At 33.0% G+C, this 25,189-nt stretch overlaps 1 protein-coding gene across 1 annotated transcript in view; it reads left to right on the forward strand.

Annotated features, from left to right (window-relative positions):
• The first annotated feature begins 15,814 nt into the window (after window positions 1–15,814).
• LOC134709252 (uncharacterized) overlaps window positions 15,815–25,189 on the forward strand; it is a 44,436-nt gene continuing 35,061 nt past the window's right edge. The window contains exon 1 of the mRNA XM_063569420.1: window positions 15,815–15,928. The gene's annotated coding sequence lies outside the window, so the exon portion shown is untranslated. The remainder of the gene's footprint in view (window positions 15,929–25,189) is intronic.

A 25,189-nucleotide genomic window follows, 5' to 3' on the forward strand; every position in this document is an offset into this window, starting at 1 on the left:
TATGAATCTAATAAATGTTTTAAAACTTTAACTGCAGACTGTATATTGTTACGGGACGGGGGTGTCCCATAAGTAAAAGTTATTCATATAAAGTTAACACCCTGGTTACTATACTCTTGGTAAATTCTAATATAGATCTGTCAACTCTGGTGTCGAGTTACAAACTAAGTAATACTGGTAGCGTAGCTGACAAAATGGTTAATACTATGGTAGCGTAGCAGACAAATAAAGGCAACAGTAGTATACCGCTGTTCAAACTCATAAATCCGTGGACAAAAAACAAAATCGGGGTAACAAACTAAAACTGACGGAAACGCATAAATATAAGAGAACAACGACACAACACTACAATGTAACTAACACACACAGAAACGGACCAAGCATCAGACAAAATCCCACGAGAATAACAAATATAACATCAAAACCAAATACATGAATTTGGGATAGACAAGTACCGTGACACGTCTTATCGCAATGTCAATTTACACTCAAAAATAAGAGAAAACAAACGACGCAACGTTAAATTGTAACACACACAGAAACGAACTATAATATAACAATGGCCATATTCCTGACTTGGTACAGGACATTTTTAAAGGAAAAAATGGTGGGTTGAACCTGGTTTTGTGGCATGCCAAACCTCGCACTTTAATGACAATGTTAAATATAACATAGAAATGACAACATAATATTACAGGACTACAATACAAATAAATAGGAAAACGTATTAGACAAAGAAACACATGATTAATGAATAACAAAAAGCATCAGGTTTAAAATTGTATACGCCAAAAACGCGCCTCGTCCACACAAGACTCACCAGTGACGCCCAGATATAAAAGATCGAAAGCGAAAAAAAGTACAAAGTTGTACAGCACTGAAGATCAAAAGTTGAAAAAGGTTGTGTCAAATACGGCTAAGTTTGTATGCTTGGGATAAGAACATCCTAATTATTTAGAACAATTAATGCTATTGCAAACAGTAAATTTTATCAAATGAATATAACAGATATATACATAATGAAACTGAAGTATTAACTCATTACATAAAACAAACACGAATACATAATGAATGACCAATACAGAATAGACCCACCCGACTCAGTCCAGGCCTCAACGCAGTAAATTATGAAAATGACGTCACATACGACGGTGAAAAGGCATTAAAAATTACGTCACATACGATGGTGAAAAGGCATTAAAAATTTGAATATATGAAATTTTTGAAACAGCAGAAAAATTACGTCACATATGAAAAACTATATATCAAAAGTAAGATAGAATTAGGATTGATTAAAGATTAAAAACAGTTAAGGCACTGGTCTAAATATGGTAGCACAGAAACTCATTAACATTGACTTACTAAATACATGTACAACAGATAACAAGATTAATTAAGCTTCACAATTTATTATATACAAAACATTCAATACTATTCCAAGTATAAAGCACATGAAAACCAAACAGAACACTTAATAAAATATACAGAGACCCCCCTTTTCGGTACGTTAATCGTTTGTCAACATCGTAGTAAAACATCTAGGTCAAGTATGGTTTGGTCCATTTATTCAACGGGGATGCATACAATAGCAAGGTACATGCATTGCATCGACTGCTGCACTTTTGGTTTGCCTTGGTAAGTTCCTTGGTATCAGGAGAGACTGCCCTAGTAGCGGGCCGCAGTCTATCTGAAGACTGTTGTGCACTTGCTTTTATATCTCTGTCCCACCAACGTCTCGTGCCCCTATGGAGATCGTGGGCAAATTACGTTATGCTGATTGGATGCTGATCTCAGGTCATTAGGTCACAGACGTCAATAAACATAGTGATGCAAATGGCGGCGATCGGAATGTTGAAATTCTGTCGAGTCGGGAAATGGACAAACGGGACTTATCTAAGCTTACTCTTAGCGTGTATGGGCCCCGGTTACAATAGTCATGCCTTGCGCTAATAGAATAACAAGGTAATAAAGCGGGAACATGTGAAATAATGATAAACAGAAGGTGGGAACCGTCGTTCAGTCCAGTGGTTCAGTCAAGGGGACCCCCATGGTCAAACAGTGAAGACGAACTCTATTATTATTATTCCCAGAGACCTTACTAACAATATTTACATACAATAACAATTAAAGTATATACAATGTTCATCAAATGTCTTTGTATACGCGTTGGCTAACAGTAAACGACGAACGCGTAAATAGAAATGAGTGTTTACTGAGTAGCCCGATAGAGTCGTATATACAAACCTACAGCCTATACCATAAACCGTAACAATATTATGTTAACTGGAAGAAAAACTAAGTCCATTTATAAGTAAAATACAGATACACAGGAACAAAATTTTTAACAAAATTTCCTTCTAGATACTAGCTTATGATTATAAACAAGCTTCTGTCCATGTTTGGTTCAAATCCAAAATAGTATAAGAAAGTTATTAAAATTTTATAAACTTTAACCACAGAGTGAAGGTGTTGTTTTCTGGCAGATAATTTAAGTCCATTTAAAAGTAAGATACGGAAAAAAAATACGGTTTCAATCCCCCCTCCCCGCAAAGAGTTGTTTCTGTCCAGGAATTTACTCTTTCGTGTTAATTGAAGTAGTATAGAGGGGGAGGACAGGGGGGTACCCTTCTCCCTTCTCCCACCCCACTTCTCCTTTCTCCTACCCCCGTTCTCCTTTCTCCCATTAGAATAAAACATCTCCTTTTGAGATAATTTTTCTGGAAATATTAGAAAAAATTTTAAAAGGAGAGATATTTTATTTTTTCTCCTTTCTCCAACTTTTTCTCCTTTCTCTCAGCCTTCCTCTCCTTTCTCCTACCCCCATTCTCACTGTCTCCCTTACCCCTGTCCTCCCCCTCAGTATACCTTTTACTAAATTAAGTATATATCATCTTGGAAATCATGTGTCAGTTTTTGCCAGGGTTTTATCTATTAGCATAATTTAGAATGTTAAATGTCCACCATTTTTGAGGGAATTCCACCCGAGATTGGCATCTAACAAGTTTGAAACGGCGTTTCAGTTGAAGTTTGCGTACGAGTCCATGTTTGTTGTCCTGTTTGTATAAATGTCCTACATTAACTTCTTTTTTGTTTAATACTTCCTTTTTCCCAATTAACAAACACTTATAGATAATCAATTATTTTCTGAGAGCCATGAATCCCTGTATATCCTGTCAATTTGCATAGACTTGGTCAAGTACAGATCAGTCTTCGGTAGAACTAGAGAAAGACCCCTGAGGATACAATTAAGTCTGTCTCATATCTTGCCTCACATATAGAAGTTGACAAAGAGAGTTGAAAGTAACTACAAGAAATACAGTTTCTAAGAAACCAAGCCGTCCCAATTACCCCTACAGAATAACTACCTTGTTTGTACTTATACGAGCAACACGAAGGATGCAACTAATAGAGTAGGATCTGTGTACCTTTGAGTCAATCATACCACATCTTCTTTTTTTATATTCGAGAGTACCAGTTCCGTATTTTGATCGAAAGATGAAGGATCGCCTACTTACGCTGTTTTATATCTGTTTATTATTATCATTATTATATACATATTAATAATCAGGCAGTGGCCGGTTAATAACATATAAGAACATTGTATCTGAATCTACCAGCTATATATAAAAAAAAAAGAAGATGTGGTATGATTGCCAATGAGACAACTCTCCACAAGAGACCAAATGACACAGAAATGAACAACTACAGGTCACCGTACGGCTTTCAACAATAAGCAAAGCCAATACCGCATAGTCAGCTACAAAAGGCCCCGAAATGACAAATGTAAAACAATTCAAACAAAAAACTAACGGTATAATTTATGTACGAAAAACTAGCTACTACGTAAAGACCAAAAGTATACAGTTCCAATAACTCGATCTATTGCATCAACAATCTTATCAAGCTCTGTGACAAGTTATTTAAATTTATACGAAATTTGATTTCTATACACATCGTTAAAAAGTCTTAGCAACAGGTTTCGACATTTTCATAATATATATTTCATTTACTTTTAAATTGTTGATGTTTAGTTTTAAAAGAAGGGTTAGACTAAGACTATATCATAAATATTGTTTGTTATAGGCGATTATTTCGAATAATATTTAATTTGTGTTGATTAGTGACATTCTGAACAATGCAATTCTAACAAAAACAACTTTGTAATTTTATATCAAAATGCTTTGAATAGAAATATCTAAGATTATTTTTATATTCTTAGGTACGCTTTATTTATCTTGGAGGTAATGCGGTGCTTTAAACTGAGCTTGCTGTCAACTTCATTAAGACACTCCAAGATCTTATCTATTGGTACAGTATAGAATTTATATAAATAAGTCAATTTTAATAGTTGCCTGGTAATGTGACGATGCTATTATGATCGCATATATGATCTCCCACTTTTCGATTAAAATACTGAATTGGCATACTCGAAGTACAAATACAGACCTTCAACTGAAGGATGAACTATACTCGACCCAAGACTGAAAAAGAGAGACGCAATGACATTCAAATCATAAAACACTGTATGAGAGACATGTTTATAAGCATGATGATGTTAACCAGGTGTATATCAAGCTTTCTGTTTATGGGACAAAAGTAAATAAAATTTCCAATTTTGTATTTTGTTTTCATTATCAAATGCCTCTATTGTAAATCTGAATCTTGTAAAAGACAGCAAAGATTAACTAACCAAATAACCATTGATTGTACCAATACAAACATAAACAAGAGAGAAATGGCTTAAAACTAGAAATAAAGGCAAAAGAAGTATAATACCGCTGTTCAAAACTCATTAATCCATGGACAAAAAACAAAATCGGGGTAACAAACTAAATCCGAGGGAAACGCATTAAATATAAGAGGAGAACAACGACACAACACTAAAATGTAACACACACAGAAACGGACCAAGCATCAGACAAAATCCCACGAGAATAACAAATATAACATCAAAACCAAATACATGAATTTGAGATAGACAAGTACCGTGACACGTCTTATCGTAATGTGAAATTACACTCAAAAATAAAAGAAAAACAAACGACGCAACGTTAAAATGTAACACACACAGAAACGAACAATAATATAACAATGGCCATATTCCTGACTTGGTACAGGACATTTTTAAAGGAAAAAATGGTGGGTTGAACCTGGTTTTGTGGCATGCCAAACCTCGCACTTTAATGGCAATGTTAAATATAACATTGAAATGACAACATAATATTACAGGACTACAATACAAATAAATAGGAGAACGTATTAGACAAAGAAACACATGATTAATGGATAACAAAAAGCATCAGGTTTAAAATTCAATACGCCAAAAACGCGCCTCGTCCACACAAGACTCAACAGTGACGCTCATATATAAAAGATCGAAAGTGAAAAAAAATACAAAGTTGTACAGCACTGAAGATCAAAAGTTGAAAAAGGTTGTCTATGTTTTTATGCTTGGGATAAGAACATCCTTATTATTTAGAACAATTAATGCTATTGCAAACAGTAAATTTTATCAAATGAATATAAAAGATATACATAATGAAACTTAAGTATTAACTAATTACAGAAAACAAACACGAATATTATTTATGGAAGGATTTTCTTTCCTTGTAACAGTATTTGGCCAGTACTCCAGTGAACTAGCACTCTACAAAAAAACCAGTTCAGAGTGTTCGGGTCTTATCAAAGCAGACAATTTCAATGATATAGCTGGAATATTGCTCATTTGGCGTTATACGTCATATGCTTTCTTGATAACTAAATCAAAATGTTTTGGCAAAAGACCGCAGTACTTCTTTTTCACGGGTTCAACCGAACATAAAGCCTTTCTTTTCTATACAAGGCTTACTAACACAAAACACAGACAAATATACTATGGAATGTAGGTTCGCAGCATCCAGTCTTTTAATAATACATTCGGAACTTAATAACAACATGTGAACAAAAATTTAGAATCGCAGGTGTTACACAAAAAGCCGTCCTTATCACATTCTCTCCACTAGAAGTATGATTAACAGCCTAAACAATCTACAAAATATAATTACAAAAATTAGAAACAATTCACAGCTACATGTAAATGAATGAAAAAAAAAGAAAAAAAAAAAGAATAAATACTGTAACTTTGGACAGTATACATTTGCATATATTGAATTGTGCAATTCTATAAGAATAATCTTATACGTGTGATCACGTGTGAAATTAAGACAGTACCAAAAATTGTTTTTTAAACAAACAAAAAATTGAAGTCAAACAGACCTTATTAACAGCAATTGAATTAAACGTGTAGACTGATTGAATGCAAACCGTCGAATGATCCAGTATAAAATAGTGTTAAAGATTTTATATATTTTGTTGTTTCTTCTGAAAAGAATTTCTAAATATTTCATTGTAAATTTTTTAATTGTTGGTTTAATTCAGTGGAAATCATGAATTATATTTCCAAAAATTGAAATTTTAACAGACCCGTAATTTCATATAAAAACTGCGCACATGGTTTTAAGACACGTGTCACATGGACGTCTGCGATGTTAAAACTTTCGTTGTATGAAATGTTTCATCTGCAACACAGCAAACAATTTAAAGAGAAACCAATAATGAATAAGTGTATGAAGTTTATAAAATATATATATTTAGAAGAGTGTTTGCAGAAAATAATTTGATGTCCGTGTAGTGTGCCTGATGGCGCCTGATAACTCAAATTTTAAGTTAAAGATTGTAAATTTTAATCGAGTGTAACACAAATATTAATAGTTTTCTCGATCGTAAAATGTAACTTAACATGTTTATAGAAATTGTTTTAAGCACTAAGAGGTGGATAATTATACGCCCGTGATTGTCTCTCTATATAGTATGTATCAAGTTAAAACACAGATTACATGTACACCTTCTTTTTTTTTAAATTCAACCTGGTCCGAGATTGCTCTGGCGTCTGACGGATTTGTTTTGGGAAATTTTAAAATTTTCTTTTTGTTGAAATGAATGAAACATTTGACACGTGACTTTCAGTAAACAATTCAACAAGTGATTTGTTAGCAGTAAACCTCAATTATACCTGCAGATTACAACTATTTGTTTCCTTACACAAGACATTTATTATAATTCAATATAAAAATAAGAAGATATGATTGCCAATAAGACTACTACAATATAATACTTCCATGATACTAGGGACTTGCCAATTATGTTTCTCGGCAGTCCCATTCTTTGTCAAGCCGTGGCCGTACAATTTTGTACTTTTGCCAAATAAAATATTTCTTACTTTATATATGTGTATGTCATTTGGCCCCACGTTGTCTCAGATGATAAATATTTTTGTGATAGAATCACGAAAGCACACTATTAAAATATCACCATCATCATGACCATTAAGATATTATATAAGCACTAAAAGTCTAAAAGGTTAAATAAAATGTTAAAAGTCACTTCCAGCTCGGAATTTATATCCTAGTGAAAGATAGGTGATTGGCTCTGGATAAACCCCATGTACAATACTGTTCATAAAATTGCAGTAGGAACTGTTCTTTCTCTTGTTTAGATTGTGGTGCACATTCGTCCTTAATACTGCGTATTTTTATATAATTATGTTGTTTTTTGCAATTTGATGATAGTGTCGAGAAAAACGTAAATAGCTGGTGACAACTATACAATTGCTCTTATAGTGGGCATTATTTGTTTGCTATGAATTATATGGAACTATTCGGCGTGGTTTTTTTTAGTAAGGTGAATATTGTTCAACCAGGTAAATTTTCGCAAAAATTGGCTATCGAAAATACAGGTGAAAGGATTAATCGTGATGGGCTCCAATGTCAGCGCTAAAATATCCCCTAGTAGTTTAAAAATTTTCGCTAAAATGTCCTGCGCCCAATTCAATATACTTCACAATTTTGTTAAACTAAATAGGATTGGAAGAATAGGTGACGACAGGTGCTATTACCTGTAATTAGGTTAATCAACCCTTAGTATTTTTATTTACCTCACAGAGTAGGACAGGCACAAGGACAACATTTTAAACATGTTAACAAGCACACTGTGTCTAAACCACACCGGCAGAATTTGATCGGACTCGATGGTATCTAACGTCCGGCACAATGACGGAACATCAATAGACAGAAGAAAGATAGGTTTCTCCTTATTTTCTTATTTTTTTAATGATATCGAAGAATATATATACATATACAACTATTTTCTATTGTGAGATGCAATATTTTCTACAACCGTTCTATATTAACGGAGAAATAAGTCAAAATGCATGTCAAAATGACGAATTGAGTGAACCTTGCCTCAAAATTGTTTAATTTCTCTTTAAATTGTTCACGTTGTACGGAAAGAAAGGTACGGGAAGATAGATACTGACACAGAGATTGCAAATCTAGTCATTATGAGCATCTCAATGCTTGTATTTATGTGTATGGAACGAAAGAAATGGGTCATGTCAAATAAAAATACACCGGTTTCGTCATTGTTGTTTACTACACAACACCCGGTTTCGTCTATATATATCACCCGGTTTTTTTTATATTTTTTTAACACCAACAATTTATGAAAAGCAACGTTAACACGGATCTGAACATTGTCTTTCGAACGAATTTAAATATATATATGTATTATAAAGTAAACTTGGCGTGTTTACATTTATTTACATAGGTAATTATAGTACTACACATTTTCCTAATGAAAGTCGTATCCGTTATTTCACTGATCTTCAAACTAATTTTAAATGGAATATAAATACTCAATAGCAAACACTGATATTTAATTATTTTTTTAACATAAACATTATGATATTTTTTTTTATATAGGTTTTGAGATACATCGCAGTATGTGACCCCCCCCCCTTTTTTTTTTTACAAAGAAAACCTAATTAACGCTTAAAAAACAAAAACATCACCTTTAAGTATGCAAAAGTTAAGATTTATATTACTAAGAAGTGTGTAAAGTTTGATGCAATAATGTTTAACCATTTTGAGATATGGCGCGACATATGTTAAAAAAAAACACACTCCTGTTTTACTTACAAAGTTCTGTAACTCAAAAAGATTTAATTTGATTTTCCCTAAAATGTTTACAAATCGTTTGACCATTTCAAGAAATAACTTTGTTAAATTTCATGAAAACAAGATAAGCTGTTCTCAAGTTACGGTGCGACATGTTTACGCTGGACAGAAAGATAGACGGATAGCTAGACGGACGGACGGACGGACGGACCGAATGACTGATAGATGAAGGAACGGACGGATGGAAGGACGGATGGACAGACGGGTGTATACAATAATACGTCCTGTCAAAATTGGGATGGGCGTGTAAAAACGCAAAGAAATGAAAAAAAAATCGTAATTAAAGGTCAATAAGTTTTATTAGGATATCGGCCAAGTCGATTTATTTGTATATTGTCTGCCTTGTCATTTTCCTATATAACTTTTATATATATATGAGAAAAATGTATAGAAATCGATAAAAAGAACTTGATATTCGGCATTTATTATAATAAACATAAACGAACTCACATAATCCGATTTCCCGGGTGTCCCTGTTTTCTCATTTCTTACAATATTTTAATTCGTTATACACTTTATAAGATAAGTGGCGTATCTAGATGACGTATAGGTTGCACGCCCCGACCCCACCTTCGGTTGCCAAAACTATATTGATTCCTGTATTTAACGATTTTGTAAAGCAAAAAATAATCAAAATATTGTTCGACTCGCTACGCTCGTCGGTATGTACAAGTTGTTCGAAATACGCCCACTTTGAAATAAACTGAATCCGTCTGTCCGTATATATTGTCAAAATATATTGACCAACGTCAGTGTACGATCATCATAACACAATGGCGACAGTACAGACTCGTTTTTTTAATAATGTTAACAAAATAATTATTATTGAATTTTATCGATGACCTGAGACTATTATACTAATTTGTACATAGCAGTATAGTTACAATTAGTGATAAATAAATTTTATTTTAATGCATGGTAGTTGTAATCCTACATTCTATGTCGATTATGCATGCATATACATTTGTCTTATCATCAACGTTTATCCTTAAGAAGATTTATTTTTAACGATGGTAGAAAAGATTACATACATGGAATGATTAGATTACTTATAAAGGTGTCCATTCTTTTGTGCGAGAAAATCACATATCAATTGTGTGTTTCGATTTTTAAGACCGTAAACTTTAATTTCAAGTTTAAGCATGTTCAACATATTTTCCCATAACTCATACAGAAAACGCATATTTAAAGAGCTTTAACCTCAATATGCTGTTAAAAAAGTTCGGAATGCAAAGTAAAATTAAAATATTTGAGTTCTATAAGAGTAGGAATCTGCTTATTATTTATTTGAATCTGAGACTCATATAAATAATAAGCCGCTGTCCGGTGAACGAACTTGTTTTCGAACGACCAACAAAACTCCTTTTGAACTATAATCAATTATAATGAAATGCGATTATGATTTTTTTTATTTGACCAAACCGGGTTATGCATTTTGAAATCTATGACGAAACCGGGTTGTATACATTGACGAAACCGGCCAGTTCCATTTTGACATGACCCATTTCTTTCGTTCCATACACAGAGTTACAATTATTGAGATGCTCATAATAACTAAATTTGCAATCTCCGTGTCAATATCTATCTTCCCGTACCTTTCTTTTCGTACAATGTGAACAATTTAAAGAGAAATTAAACAATTTCGAGGCAAGGTTCACTCAATTCGTCATTTTGACATGCATTTTGACTTATTTCTCCGTTAATATAGAACGGTTGTAGAAAATATTGCATCTCACAATAGAAAATAGTTGTAAATTGTATATATATTCTTCGATATCATTAAAAAAATAAGAAAATAAGGAGAAACCTATCTTTCTTCTGTCTATTGATGTTCCGTCATTGTGCCGGACGTTAGATACCATCGAGTCCGATCAAATTCTGCCGGTGTGGTTTAGACACAGTGAAGCACTGTGTATCATCGCCACCGGAAATTGGGTACTAACGAAGCGGAGAGAAATAGAAAAAAAAAGTAAACAAGTTAAGAATTCATTCAATTTGAAGCATTTCCTCTCATTTGATGAGGGTTCCGCTTAAGAAATGATTTTCTGATATATAAGTCTTTAAATTATTAGGCAGATAAGTACAAAATTAATACAAGATTTTGTGTAATACTCCAAAACTTGCCACTTAGTACCGGAAAATTTCGAGGTCGATCGTCCTCTGTGGCCCCATTCTCAAGATATTGAACTGTTTTCATTATTTTTCCAGACACGTTTTTAGATTATTATAGTGTGGCATCATATCTGCTGAAATTTGTTGTCAAAAACATGTTTTTTTAAAGAATATGGACAAAAACATTGTTTGTTTCTTGTACGGCGAATTGCAAAATAACAATTTTTGTCAGTACGGCGTCTTGCAATATATTATAATTTTAAGAGGAAATTAATCACTGTTTAGATAATATCAAGTGACGATATATTGTTGATATTAAAGCTTTACAGGCTTACACATATACACAATGTCACACTTATCAATTATTTTTAAATATATGCCGTTAATTTAGTTCAGAAGGCCTCGTTGCGTACCGCTTTTCGATTTTGTACAAGAAGTTTTTTTTCAACCATATTATCCCAAATGACCCATTCCCCATTTCCATTCTCAATTTTATATATCGTTATACTACTAACGACTGTTGTCTTATTTGTTGTTAGGTTGAAATTGTGTAAGTTCAATAAAATAAATCGTCCATTCATCTTTTCTTGGTGCTAGCTTTTTTTTTTAAATAAGCAAATAAGATAACTATCTATCTGGATAAAATAAAGGGGGGGGGGGCTGGGATTTTTATTTTGTTCATAAATTTTTTTTCAGAACCTTCGTCCGATAAAATAGTTTTTTTTCTTTTGAGAAGGAAAGCAAAAAATTTTTCCCTATAATGTGGAACAGAAACACATTTTGTTTTCTCAAAACCATAAAATTTACATAAAATTCATTTTAATTCTTTAATTGATGTTAATTGTAAAGTGTATGGCTCTGTCTATATCCTGGCATTGGCTGTCGTCTCTGCTGTTTTTTTAGCCCACTTTCTTCATTATGATATTCTCTGAGTCCGTCTTACAGGTACCACAGTCGTTGAATTTTAATACTGCAATTGAGGTGGCCACCATTGCCATATGTATTGGCAAAGAGTGAGTACCTCCAAATTAAAAACATCCACTGTTTCCAACTATGATAATTGACTTTCCATTGAAAAAAGAGGTATAACGAATGATATAGACTTGCTACAATTCCCTTTCTAATATTTCTCTCTTACTAATATATATGTTTACTGATAAGTGGCAGTCTACTGTTTGTCCTTGGAGATGTCAGTATAATTGTAATCTCCTAGTTATAGCAGTAAAATTATTAAAGGGGCAAAATTGAAAAAAAAAAAAATAATTAGGAAGGGACATGTAGCAAGTCTACAAATGATACAGAATGATACAAAGGAAAATACTACCGGTATACAAGTCTGTGTCATACACAATCGAGGCCTTTAAAAGACTGCTTATTATACTGTATCTATCCCTGTTATAAAAGGACCATTATTTTATAAGTGACTATGCGGTATGGGCTTTGCTCATCGTTGAAGGCTGTATGGTGACCTATAGTTGTTAATGTCTGTGTCATTTTAGTCTTTTGTGGATAGTTGTCTCATTGGCAATCATACCACATCTTCTTTTTTTGCATTTCGAATTAATTTTCTTGTCAGTTTCTTTTTGAAAATATATAATTTGCATACATCTTAAATGCTGTCAAGCAAATGGTATTTCTATCTAATGCATTTTATCTAATGCATAATTAGATGGGGGCGAGGGGGGTCCGTTAACATGTTAACAACACCTCGATTTTGGCAAAAACAGCTTTTTTCCAAACGAACCCAAAAGCAATGAAAAGGGGAAGTGCATATCTTCAATGTATTCAAAAGTTTGAAAACCACTGTAAAATGTCGCAGAAATGCCAAGCTCCATAAGGAATTTTTTTATAAAGCTGACTTATTTTCAGAAGACACACGCAAGTACCATATTTTTTTATTGACACATGGACAGACAATTGAACGGATGGAAAAGCAGACGGAGTAATTGACTCCAAGAAAAAGGACTATGTCATGAATAATCGAAAATGCTTCAAACAGCAAAAAGGAGGCTTCTTCTGGTTATGTATATTGTTGAGTAAACGTTTTATGTCAATCAGTCGTAGCAAACTTGAGTTATCGTCATGACGTAGGAAAGTGTAACAAACAGATAGAATGAGTGAATACTATATGGCTCGAACATTTTTTTTTTTATGGCGGGGGCTCTTATAAATTATGGTTACATCTCAGTCAGGGTATTCATACGACTCATTGCTTTCATGATTTTATTAGGAATTACGAAGGTTTACTGACTTTTATTTTAAATCATCAAAACCAGTGTATAAATCAGAAAGTAGCATGTAAGGTGTCACAAATTGAAGCGCTCTTTTATCTCCAAGTCCCAACTCTGAGCTGATATAAAAAAAGCCTTGGTCCATCTTTACATTTCTGAAGTCTTAGACTAGCAAATTTGAGAACCAAGTCCTAATTTTCGGCCTCTTCTACCAGGCCACACTGTTCAGTTATTTAACGAATTGCAAATTGAAAAGGTACTTTATTTTTCACAATTCCGTCCAGGTACTCTGGGTCAATATAACTTATCAAACATTCCATATACATCTGAATTATTTTCATCATAGGACTGACTAGGGTTTTAGCTGGATAAGAAGTGGCCTTTCCTTTTAACGTTTTGGATACATAACAAATAGAAGGCATATATACCTACATTGGTTAGACGTATAAAGAGGGGCATGAGATATCCCTAAACATGTTTAACACTGCCGCATTTGTTGCACCTGCATGACCCAACTTGAGTCCGTAACCTTTGCTACATTTGTATATAGTCTTGTATTTATTTCATTTTTTAAATTTTGGTTCATTTATATGTTTCAAGAAACAAACATTGAACTTTTACCCCCTTTTTGTAGTTAAATGATTGCTCACGTAGGAGACTGCTTCAGGTATATCAATACACAGTTACAAGTTTAGTTTCGCATTATAGCCATGGTGAATTTTCTAAATATGAAAGTTTTTGTACAATTGAATTGATATTTAGGTAGTTGAATAATAATATAGCTTTCCTAGTGGGTTTATATGAACATTTAGATTTAGTAATTTTGTATTGTTTTTCAACAAAGATTTGACGCTCGATCTTTTCAATTCAATTTATGGAAAAAACAGCAGAAATGCATATGATTTTTTTTTAACCTTTTGATAGATATATGTCTATGGTTTCAGGAAAGGTATTACTCTTATTGATTAAAAATTAAAATTTTCCTTTGAACCAAACTTTTTAGATCTTTGTGACATGTTCAACCCCCTATTTTGCAATATTTGGTATCAAATAAATGCTGATTGTTGCCATGGTAACACACAAAAAAAGGATTATATTTCACCATTATTACTATTGGAAATCAAATCTATGGACGATTCTCTTTCCATAAATATACACATGCATAACTCAAATAGTAAGCCTTATTTATTAGGAAGGAAGGGAAAGAGGGTGTTTAAAAATTATGAGTGTCAGTTCTAAGTTTTTTCCTATCTGTGAATTCACATCCACCCTAGTGCATAATTTTCTCGTTGCGTTGGGATGTTTCTTCTATTTGGTCGGGCTTCTGTTTCTTTGACATTTTCCTCATTTCCATTCTCAATTTTATCAAGGATTTACTATACTAAAATTTTGTTAAAGACATGAACAGTTACATATATGCTGAATATGTCACCCCTTTGCGGAAGCAACGTAAAGAAGGAGATGGACAGCAAATTTTAAAATGATTCTTGTTAAAAACAGTTAAGAGCAGTTAACAGAGAAAATAATGTCAAAAACAGTGAACATTTTAAGTATTTTAAAAGTAACAGATAACAACATTGCAAATTTTAACAAAACAGAAAATCTGATTACAGACAGTGGGTTTAACAGTTTTTAAAATTTATCAGTCAAATAAAAATTTTAAACAAAGTAAAACCTTGAAAAAGACAAAAAACAGTTTAACTTTAAAGGGTACCTTTTAAATACTTTATTTTCTTTGAAAGGACGGTAAATAACTATTCTAAAGTTAGCAAGTTGCCTTACAGTTGAAAACAAGTTGCCATACAGTAAATTTGTCAACACGAGCAAGTTGCCGTACCCTAGACTTTGTTTTTTATGGTCTATATTCTTTAAAATACATCTTTTTGACAACAAATTTCAGTAAATATGATGCCACACTATAATAATCTAAAAACGTGTCTGGAAAAATAATGAAAAACAGTTCAATATCTTGAGAATGGGGCCACAGAGGACGATCGACCTCGAAATTTTCCGGTACTAAGTGGCAAGTTTTGGAGTATTACACAAATTCTTGTATGACTCTTGTATTAATTTTGTACTTATCTGCCTAATAATTTAAAGAATTATATATCAGAAAATCATTTCTTAAGCGGCACCCTCATCAAATGAGTGAAAATGCTTTAAATTGAATGAATTCTTAACTTGTTTACTTTTTTTTCTATTTCTCTCCGCTTCGTTAGTACCCAATTTCCGGTGGCGATGATACACAGTGACAAGGGGTGCAACGGGCCGACGGTTAACTCAATGAGGGCCACTATCAACAAACGTCACACACAAAAAAAGGAATCTTCAAATATAATTGGATTAAAGATGAGGTCGGGTCAGATCTATTTATATTATCCTCTTGTATCGCCGGTTTCCCTTAACTACGCCTTTAACTGTCATTATAAAGGTAAACATAGTTCAATTCCGGGTGTTACAGTATTCGATTTAACTGTTTAGATATACTTGGTGGAAAAAATACTGCTCTTTCCGTCTACTCTAAATACCAAGGTATGATCAAATTGAATTGTATCATAATCAGTATTTGTGTAGTAACTGTTATATCAAGTTATATTTATTTCCTTGGACTGTAGGCTTTGAACAAATTTACAAGACGGTAATTTGATATTGTACAAAATACCTTCTTTACAACAGTGTCAATTTAAAGTCACGGACGGTACGTTTAGTGTAGAGTGAATCGGTCCACTTGTTTTGAGTGTAGATAAGTTTTTTTCGGGTGAATTTACATGCAAGCAATCAATTTACTGCTATTTCGCGAGTATAATATTTTTTTTTCGTGACTTCATCATTTTTAGATTATTATAATGTGGCATCCTATTAACTGAAATTTGTTGTCAAAAAGAAGTTTTTGAAAGAAAATAGACCATAAAAAATAAAGTCTAGGGTATGGCAACTTGCTAGTGTTGACAAATTTACTGTATGGCAACTTGTTAATTTTAATTTTAAAGTGACATTTTAAAAAAGAGTGTCGATGAACTCGTTTTCAAGTTAAATCAGTCCTATTACATCTTTTACATACCCGATGTATGGCAATATGAATACGGTATATATATACAAATTAAAGCTGGAAAATGTTACAGCTTTCGGAAAGTCATGTCACTGTTTCACTGACCTGTGTTATGCCCCTGACGTTATATGTGTGTCCCTGGTCAGGAACATGTAATATACCGGCTGTCGTAGGTTGTGTCTGACATTTGTTCATGTTTCATCATAAAAAACGTATAAAACTGATTTGTCAAAAATCAGGCAATTTTGATACGGTATATGGGTTTTGTTCATTGTGAAGTTTGAAGTGTATAATGACCAATAGTTGGTCAAATCAATTTCATTTGGACTTTGTTGGATAATTCTCTCATAGAAAATAATTCCACGTCTCCTTATTCAATTAATGTTAATGTCTTATTTGTAAAAGGCAGATACAGCCAATATATTAGAATAAAGAACATTAATTTTCTAAGAAAGGAACAAGCTCGGTGGCTAACACTGTTGTAATTTTTTTTTAAAGATATTAGCCTTATATTAATCATTTTTGAAAAGAATGAAAGAAAAATCCGATACAAGGGATAGTGACACAAATCCCGCTGTGGCTACGGCATAAACCATTTTATATAAACTTTCTACTTGAGAATAAAGATGACCTTGTATGAAGTTTTTTTGGTTGTAATTTTAATGCTATATACGTATTTATACAATACACAAAAGCTAGCATCTTCGACTTGTAAGAAATATAATATAATAACATCTAATAAGCATGATAAGGACAGGTTGAAATATTTTTTATACCTGATGATGTATTCTCATAAATCCTTTTTTTTTAAATGTTGACTTGATAGCATTCTTTTATTTATTTGCCTCCATAATAGTTTTGTTAAAATACCGAAATCGGTAAATTCTTATCATGAAAGAATAAGTCGGGTACACCTTTTTACAGTCAGGCGTGCTTTAGTTGTACTTTATTCTTCTTATTAAGAAAAACGATTTTAATATTAGCATTTATCTAAAGATTAGATTATTTTCACACATACAAAATTAGGGCTAACTGCTGATTTTGAAACACTATGAATTCACATGATTTATAATCAAACAAACAGATCGGCCGAGATCCATACATTACAAGTTTTAAAACAGAGAAGGTGTGTTTTAGAACAAATAATCACGTGCTGCTACATGTATATCGTTTAAAGCAAATTGCAAGTCTTACTTGTATTAATTATGTAATGTTAATTGAAACAATATCACATTAAAATTTACCAAGAAATATTATACATAGTAATCATGAAAATGAGAATTCGAACGAAAACACTCCTTCTCACTTCCCCTATATCTTCTCCTTTAAGTTTCGGCCAAACAGCCTTAGGCTACAACAATACTTTATTTTTTTTTCCATGAAAATGCAACATTTTATATTTAATTGGTATATTTCTTCGTTTGAATGGTATATTTTTTTTGTTTGTTTTCTTTTTTTTTTAAATCCTGTGCCGCGCGTTGTGTACTGATTGATAACTCAATCTGGAAGAACAAGATTTATTGCGGTTCTAGTTGTTAATAACTTTGAGAAAATTTCCAGTAATTGCAAATACTCTTATGTCGGTGCTTTGTGTCTATTAAAAATTAGTTTTTGTGTGTGTGTCTCGTTCTGGTCTTTTGAGTTAATCTAATTGCAACTGATTGTGCAGGTTGTTATTTTACTGTACTGTTACACCACTGTCCCATATTCGAGATGGACTGAGTGCTCACAAACATGTTGTTGTACTGTTACACCGCTGTCTCAGATTAGGGGGAGGATTTGGGATCCCGCTAACATTAACCCCGCCACATTCTGTATGTATGTGCTTGTCCCAAGTCAGAAGCCTGTAATTCAGTGGTTGCCGTTTGTTGTTTTGTCATATATATTTGTGTTCGTTCATTTTTTTGTACATTAATTCAGCCGTTAGTTTCCTCGATTGAATTGTTTTACATTTGTGATTTCGGGGCCTTTTATAGCTGACTATGCGATGTAGGCTTAGCTTATTGTCGAAGGCCGTACGGTGACTTATAGCTATTGATTTATTCTGTGTCATTTGGTCTCTTGTGGAGAGTTGTCTCATTTTCAATCATACCACATCTTCGTTACTATATCAACCCTGCCGTATTCTTTATTTACCTGTCCCAGGTCAGGAGCCTGTAGTTTAGTAATTGTCGTTGGTTCATGTCTCGACTCATATTTGATATTTTGTAAATTGTTTCGTTATGTATAATTAGGCTGTTAGTTTTTTTGTTTGAATTGTTTACATTTTCATGTTGGACCTTTTATAGACGACTTTACAGTATCAGATTTTTGTCATTGTTGAAGGCCGTACGAATGTCTATAATTGCTTAAATCCACTTCATATTTGAACTCCGGTGGATAATTGCCTTATTAACAATCACATTCCATCTCTTCGTTTTTATATTATATACCTGGTCCGAGACCACAATTGTCGTCCCTTGATTATAGTCCCTAGTGTTAACAGTGGGTTAATTGCCAATAATTTTTATACCCCTTCCAAATTTATTTCTCCATGTTTAATGCCTCAAATTGTAAGAAGGGGGGTGAAACTACACTGTAAAAAAAATTGGGTCCAGAATTTTACAGGAAAGTAGTGATTTGGTCCAGCTGAAAAAGGTTAAAAATTAGCACTTCGGAAGCTGTCAAAAGATTTCAAGACACCCTAAACACAAAATTGTCCATATTTTGAGTTAGAGGCGATGAAGTTTTCTATATTTTTGATATAATTTGTCCCAAAAGTAGTACAACACACTGTAAAAATTTCATTGAGAAAGCGCAGGTGGGATTTTTTTAATTTTCATTTATGTTCTAAAAGAAATGCACTACGAATTGATTGTGTTCTCGGACCACCTGACTTCTAAACTCGTGTTTTAATAAACAAGCGTGGCATATTTGTCACTGGGTGTTAAAATTAGCAACATGCAATCAATCAATTTAAACTTGTGTTAAATAAGAGCCATTTTCTATTTATTTTTTTGTTCGGGTGGGGGACAGAAGGATTTCATATATGAATATGGTTGCCTGGTAGAGCTGAAAATAGGCATGATTAGCGACATATTGGAATGAATAATAATGCCCTCCCTTCTCTTCCCCATCCTTCATTTATAAATTTAAACTGACCACCACGGAATAGCCCAATAGTGTTGAAAGTACCGTTAAACACTAATCAATCAAAATCCCTTCCCTAGAATATCAAATAATTGTCCCTTAACAGTTATTGTCCATGTAGTTCTTATATTTATCCAGCTTGTCGTCCTACTGTCATACCATAAAAACGTTTATATATATATATATATATAAAAAAAAAAAAAACGCTACCCATTAATATGTTTTTAAAAGTTGACGCCTTTCCCCTACCTTTTTTCCAAAAAATGGCATTATCAAATATATAAACAAAAAATAGATAAGGGGCGGGAGCAAACCTACAGATAACATAATAAAGAAATGATGAAATATACAGAATAAGTTTCCGGTTGCCTTATGTCCAGTGGCAAATATGTCACGCATGTTTAGGACAAATATAATAGAGATCAATGGATAAAGAATAGAGTGAAATGGTAAAAACTAAAAGATAAAGAATTATAGAAACGATCTTTTATGTGAAACCCTCCCCTCACACACACACACACCATAACCATTACTGCCAATACTCGCATATATACATCTCTATACAAATATCTTAATTTGAACCTCCACCCCCCTAGACACTGAGGGTTTTTTTTTATCCGCCCCTGTTATATATGTGTTTTATTATATACATTTTGTACGGGTCTACTGATAATAGCTAAACGTACAATCATATAATTTGTTGGATACCTAATTATATTATATACTGTATCACTGTAAAAATACCCCCCCCCCCCCTTTCCCAATGCAGTATTGAAGAGTAACTCATTTAAAAGTCCGGAAGATAAAATATGTTTTGAAATATGCCCTGCATACTTATTTACGCAATGACATGTAGTAATTATTAAACTACTGTGGGGCTTGAAAAAAATCTATTTAAGGGATTCGGAGATGAGAACAGTAAAAAAAAGCTCAGCTACGAAACCTAAATGTAAAATTATTTGCGGCATAATACATGAGAGCACATATATATTATAGATAGTATTAATATGAAGTTCACGCCTCATACAGTGAAGTCCTATGTCATAGGACTATTATTGTAACGGGTTAGTAACTGGTTCCAATTTATCCTGAATTGTCTTTTTTAAAGAATTAGTTCTTGAGTATAGCAGCTTATGTCTCTACTTGTCACGGGGTCTCTGGTTCTGCTGTTATAATTAGGTGATTTTTCTTCTTCATGTAGCAAAGAAAGAGGTGGCTTACTTAGTTCAAATAATTATAACGTCCTGGAAGCCTTTTTATTCTTTTTTTATGTTTGCCCTCCTGCAACGTCTCTGAGGACCAAGAAAAGTAAAAAATAATATACACGTAGCACAAAAGAACGTCATGATTACATGTATCAGGACTTAGAGGGGGAAAAGGGGGGGGGGGGGCTAGCTATGTATATTTGTTTTATTTCAATATGTAGACTGTAGGGGAGTTTCTTCAGAAAGGGTTTTTATTGGAGATGTTTTTGCAATGCACGCAGGCATCTTTTTCTATCCATGAACAAATTGTGTGTCAAATTAATAATTATTACTTGTCACTAGCATTTTTTTGCTCGACCTGTCCATTATTGTCATTAATAGCCAGTGCGCGAACTCGCACGAACGCCAAATTTAGTTAGAGGGGCGATATTCTGACGCGTTTCTTTAATTCTTGGTCACTCAAGTTTAGAAAGAAAGGGGAGAAATTCCAAATAAATACCGACCAATCACAAACGTTGTTGCAAATATGACCTTAAGGCGTCAATCGGAACAACTCGGCCTTTCTGGTTGCACGAAGAAATAACTTGTACTGCGTAGCGAGACTGGCCGAGTAGTTACGATTGCTTAAGGCGTCAAAGAATTTCCCATGATGCAATTATTGCATATAAATAAAAACTATTATACCAATTGAATAAAAAAATATTGCATTCAAATGACATTTATACCAATTGAATACAAAATATTGCATTTGAATGAAAATTATACCATTTGAATGAAAAATTATACCATTTGAATAAAAAATATTGCATTTAAATGAAAAAATATACCATTTAAATGAAAAAATATACCATTTAAATGAAAAATTATACCATTTAAATAAAAACATATTGCATCTAAATGAAAAAATATACCATTCAAATGAAAAAAATATACCATTTAAATGAAGGAATATACCAATTAAATATAAAATATTGCATTTAAATGAAAAATATCGAATTTTTGCAACCAATACCATGCCATACGAAACACAATTCATGATTTATTTCTCCTAATTTTCAATGAAAAAAAGGTATTTTCTTTATTTTTCTTTTAACAAGTTATTCGTTTCAGAAATTAAAAAAATAAACAATATATTTAACCCAGCACATACTTTAAGTGTCTGTCCGAAGTCACGACGAGCCTGTACATGTAGCTGCTCGGTGGTTGTCGTTGGTTCATCTCTATCATATTTGTTGTTTTTTGTACATTGTTTTGATATGAGTTAGGCCGTTAGTTTTTTTTTAATGGAATCCCCCCCCCCCCCCCCCCTCCATTTTTCATGTCGGGGCTTTTTATAGCCGACTATAAGGTACGAGTTTTTGTTGTTGAAGGCCGTGTGATAGCATATTATTGCCTACAACACTTTATTAGACCCTTGTGAATAGTTATCTTATTTGCAATCATACCACATCTCTAATGTTTATATTTAATGAAGAAAAAAAACCATTCTTTCCCGCACCAAGGAAGGATGAATGGTCGTTTTTTTAATTTTTTTATTGAACTTTCAAAATTTCACCCCGACAACAAATAAGACATAAGACAACATTCGTTAGTAGTATAATGATATATGAATGTATTTAGGATAATATGGTTGAAAAAAGAACATTTCAGTGTCTTCTAAAAACACAAAGTCGAATAGAGGCACGCAACGACGACTTCTGAACGAAATTAACGGCATATATTTTATAATATTTGATACGTAGTTTATTTTGTATATTTGGAAGCCGGTAAAGCTTTGATATGAACAAAATATCGTCACTTGATATTATCTAAACAGTGATTAATTACATCTTTAAATTACAATATATTGCAAGACGCCGTACAGACAAAAGTTGTTATTTTGCAATTCGCCGTACAATAAGCAAACATGTTGGTCAATATTCTTTAAAAACATCTTTGTGACAACAAATATATCAGAAAATATGATGTCATATTATCATAATCTAAAAACGTGTTTGGAAAATAATGCAAAACAGTTGAATGTCTTCCCAATATGGCGACAGATGACGATTGACCTCGAAATTTCCGGTACTAAGTGGCAAGTTTTGGAGTATAACACAAAATCTTGTTATAATTTTGTATTTGTCGGCCTAATAATTTAAAGAATTATATATCAGGAAATTATTTCTTAAGCGGTACCCTCGTCAAATCAGTAGACATGCTTTAAATTGAATGAATTCTTACCTTGTTTACTTTTTTTTCAATTTCTCTCCGCTTCGTTAGTACCCAATTTCCGGTGGCGATGATACACAGTGAAATAAGGATAAGGCTAGCAGCTCCTGACTTGGGACAGGCGTGAAACTGCGGCTGAATTGAACATGTTTTTTGAGAGCTCAAGTCTCCCCATATAGGCTATATATTCCTCTAGCCAATGTAGAAAACACAAACACACAGCATTACGGACAGTAAAATTAAGTTTAAAAGAAGTAAAAAAGGTAACAAAAGAAACTAAGTAAATAGTTATCAAAGGTACCAGGCTTATAATTTAATACGCCAGACGCGTAATATGACAATGATAGACAAGGACTACTAGCAGTTACTGACATGCCAGCTCCAGACCTCAATTAAACTTTATTGAAAGATTATGTATTCATCATATGAATATCAAGCACACTCACTCCCGTTATACATGCTTTGAACACAAGCTACGCAGAATGTCATTTTAGTGCGTGTTTGTATTGTCCATGCTTTTTCGACATCATTTAAAACGTCCAGTTTTTTTAAAAAGAAAATGTGAATAGGAAAAGAAGACATTCTTTGGCTTAAAACCTGACTTTGTCTAGTTTGTAACAGTAATTTAGAGAAGGACACTATTATATATTCTAAATAATTCACAAATTCAGATTACTATGTTGATCAATTTAATACTTTTCAATCTAATGATAACTTTCTGTTCTGAAAATATTTTACAATAACCATGCAGTATAACGATATTTAAAAAAATAAATGGGTCCTTTTAGAAAACGGTCTACAGAACAGAGTACAGGTCTCATAATATTTTTAATTTTAATTGCATGCTACTTATTGAGAAGGGATATAGAACTACAATACTGTTGTCATGTAATTAAAGATTGCACATTTTGGCTTTAACATTGATTCACTTATAGTAGGGTCTTTGCATCGGAATTAAACAAATTTATTCTAAAACCGGTTGTTGGCATGACACGGGTTATGTTCTTCTCATATATTTTATGATGGTATACTACTAAACCCCTAACGGCAGAAATTGTGCTTGATATTCAGCGCCTAAAAGTAACTCATTTGCGCCACAACTTAATTGCGCCAATACTTCTTTTGCGCCACCTAATTTTCAAAACTATAGGTATCATTTGCGCCAATAAAATAATCATCTAATTGCGCCAATTTTACTTATTTTTATTTATATATAACAACTTTAGATATAGGAAGATGTGGTGTGAGTGCCAATGAGACAACTCTCCAGCAAAATAACAATTTATAAAAGTAAACCAAAGAGCTGTGGTGTAGTGGTTAGTTCGAACTACTAACAGAAAGGTTCCTGGTTCGATTCCCGTTCGGGATGAAAATTTCATGAACTCAATTTTCGGCTCTCCCGTTGGCACCATATATATGCGAGTATGGTCTTGAGAAAACGATGATAGTCCGTCGGAAAGGGACGATAAATGGCTGACCCGTGTTAAGAGAGAGCCATATCTCTTGCACGTTAAAGACATTCTTGTAGATTTCGAAAAAGAGTAGGCTAATGCCGCTACAAGGCAGTACTCGCAGATTCCTGACTTAGGACAGGTGAAAATATATAGATTGACTTCTCTCCTCCTTTATCCGGGCTTGGGGCCGGCAATTTTCCTCCATCAAGCCTGACTATGATGAAAACTACATGACTTAATAACGACGTCTGGAAAGATGTCTCTTACTGTTTTGTACATTCTATTTTCGAAATTTAGATGAATGGTGGTAATAAAGACTTTGACATGTATAGTATAAAGTTGTTTGAATGTTTTTTACAACATTTATAGGTACCATCAGCAAAAAAATCCTCTATTTTAAATCTTCCTTTTCTAAATTGTCTTCTCCAATTTTGAAGAGCTCTGAATTTATTATTTTAGAAGGTCGCTCTGCTATTATAGTAGGTAAACAAATTTACAGGTAAATGTGGCGCTAATTCATTTCATTTATTGGCGCAATTAATACCATCAAAATTGAAGAGGGTGGCGCAATTAATACCTTTTCAAAACTGCAATTGGCGCAAATTGATTCTGCCCGATATTCATATGATGAAGCCATAATTTTTCAATCAGTTTAATTGACGTCTGGAGCTGGCATGTCAGTAACTGCTAGTATTCCTTTGTTAATTTATTTATGATAGTCATTTTGTTTAGTTTCTTTTGTTAC

This window comes from Mytilus trossulus, chromosome 3, assembly GCF_036588685.1.
Source record: "Mytilus trossulus isolate FHL-02 chromosome 3, PNRI_Mtr1.1.1.hap1, whole genome shotgun sequence".
Classification (NCBI taxonomy): Eukaryota; Metazoa; Mollusca; class Bivalvia; order Mytilida; family Mytilidae; genus Mytilus; species Mytilus trossulus.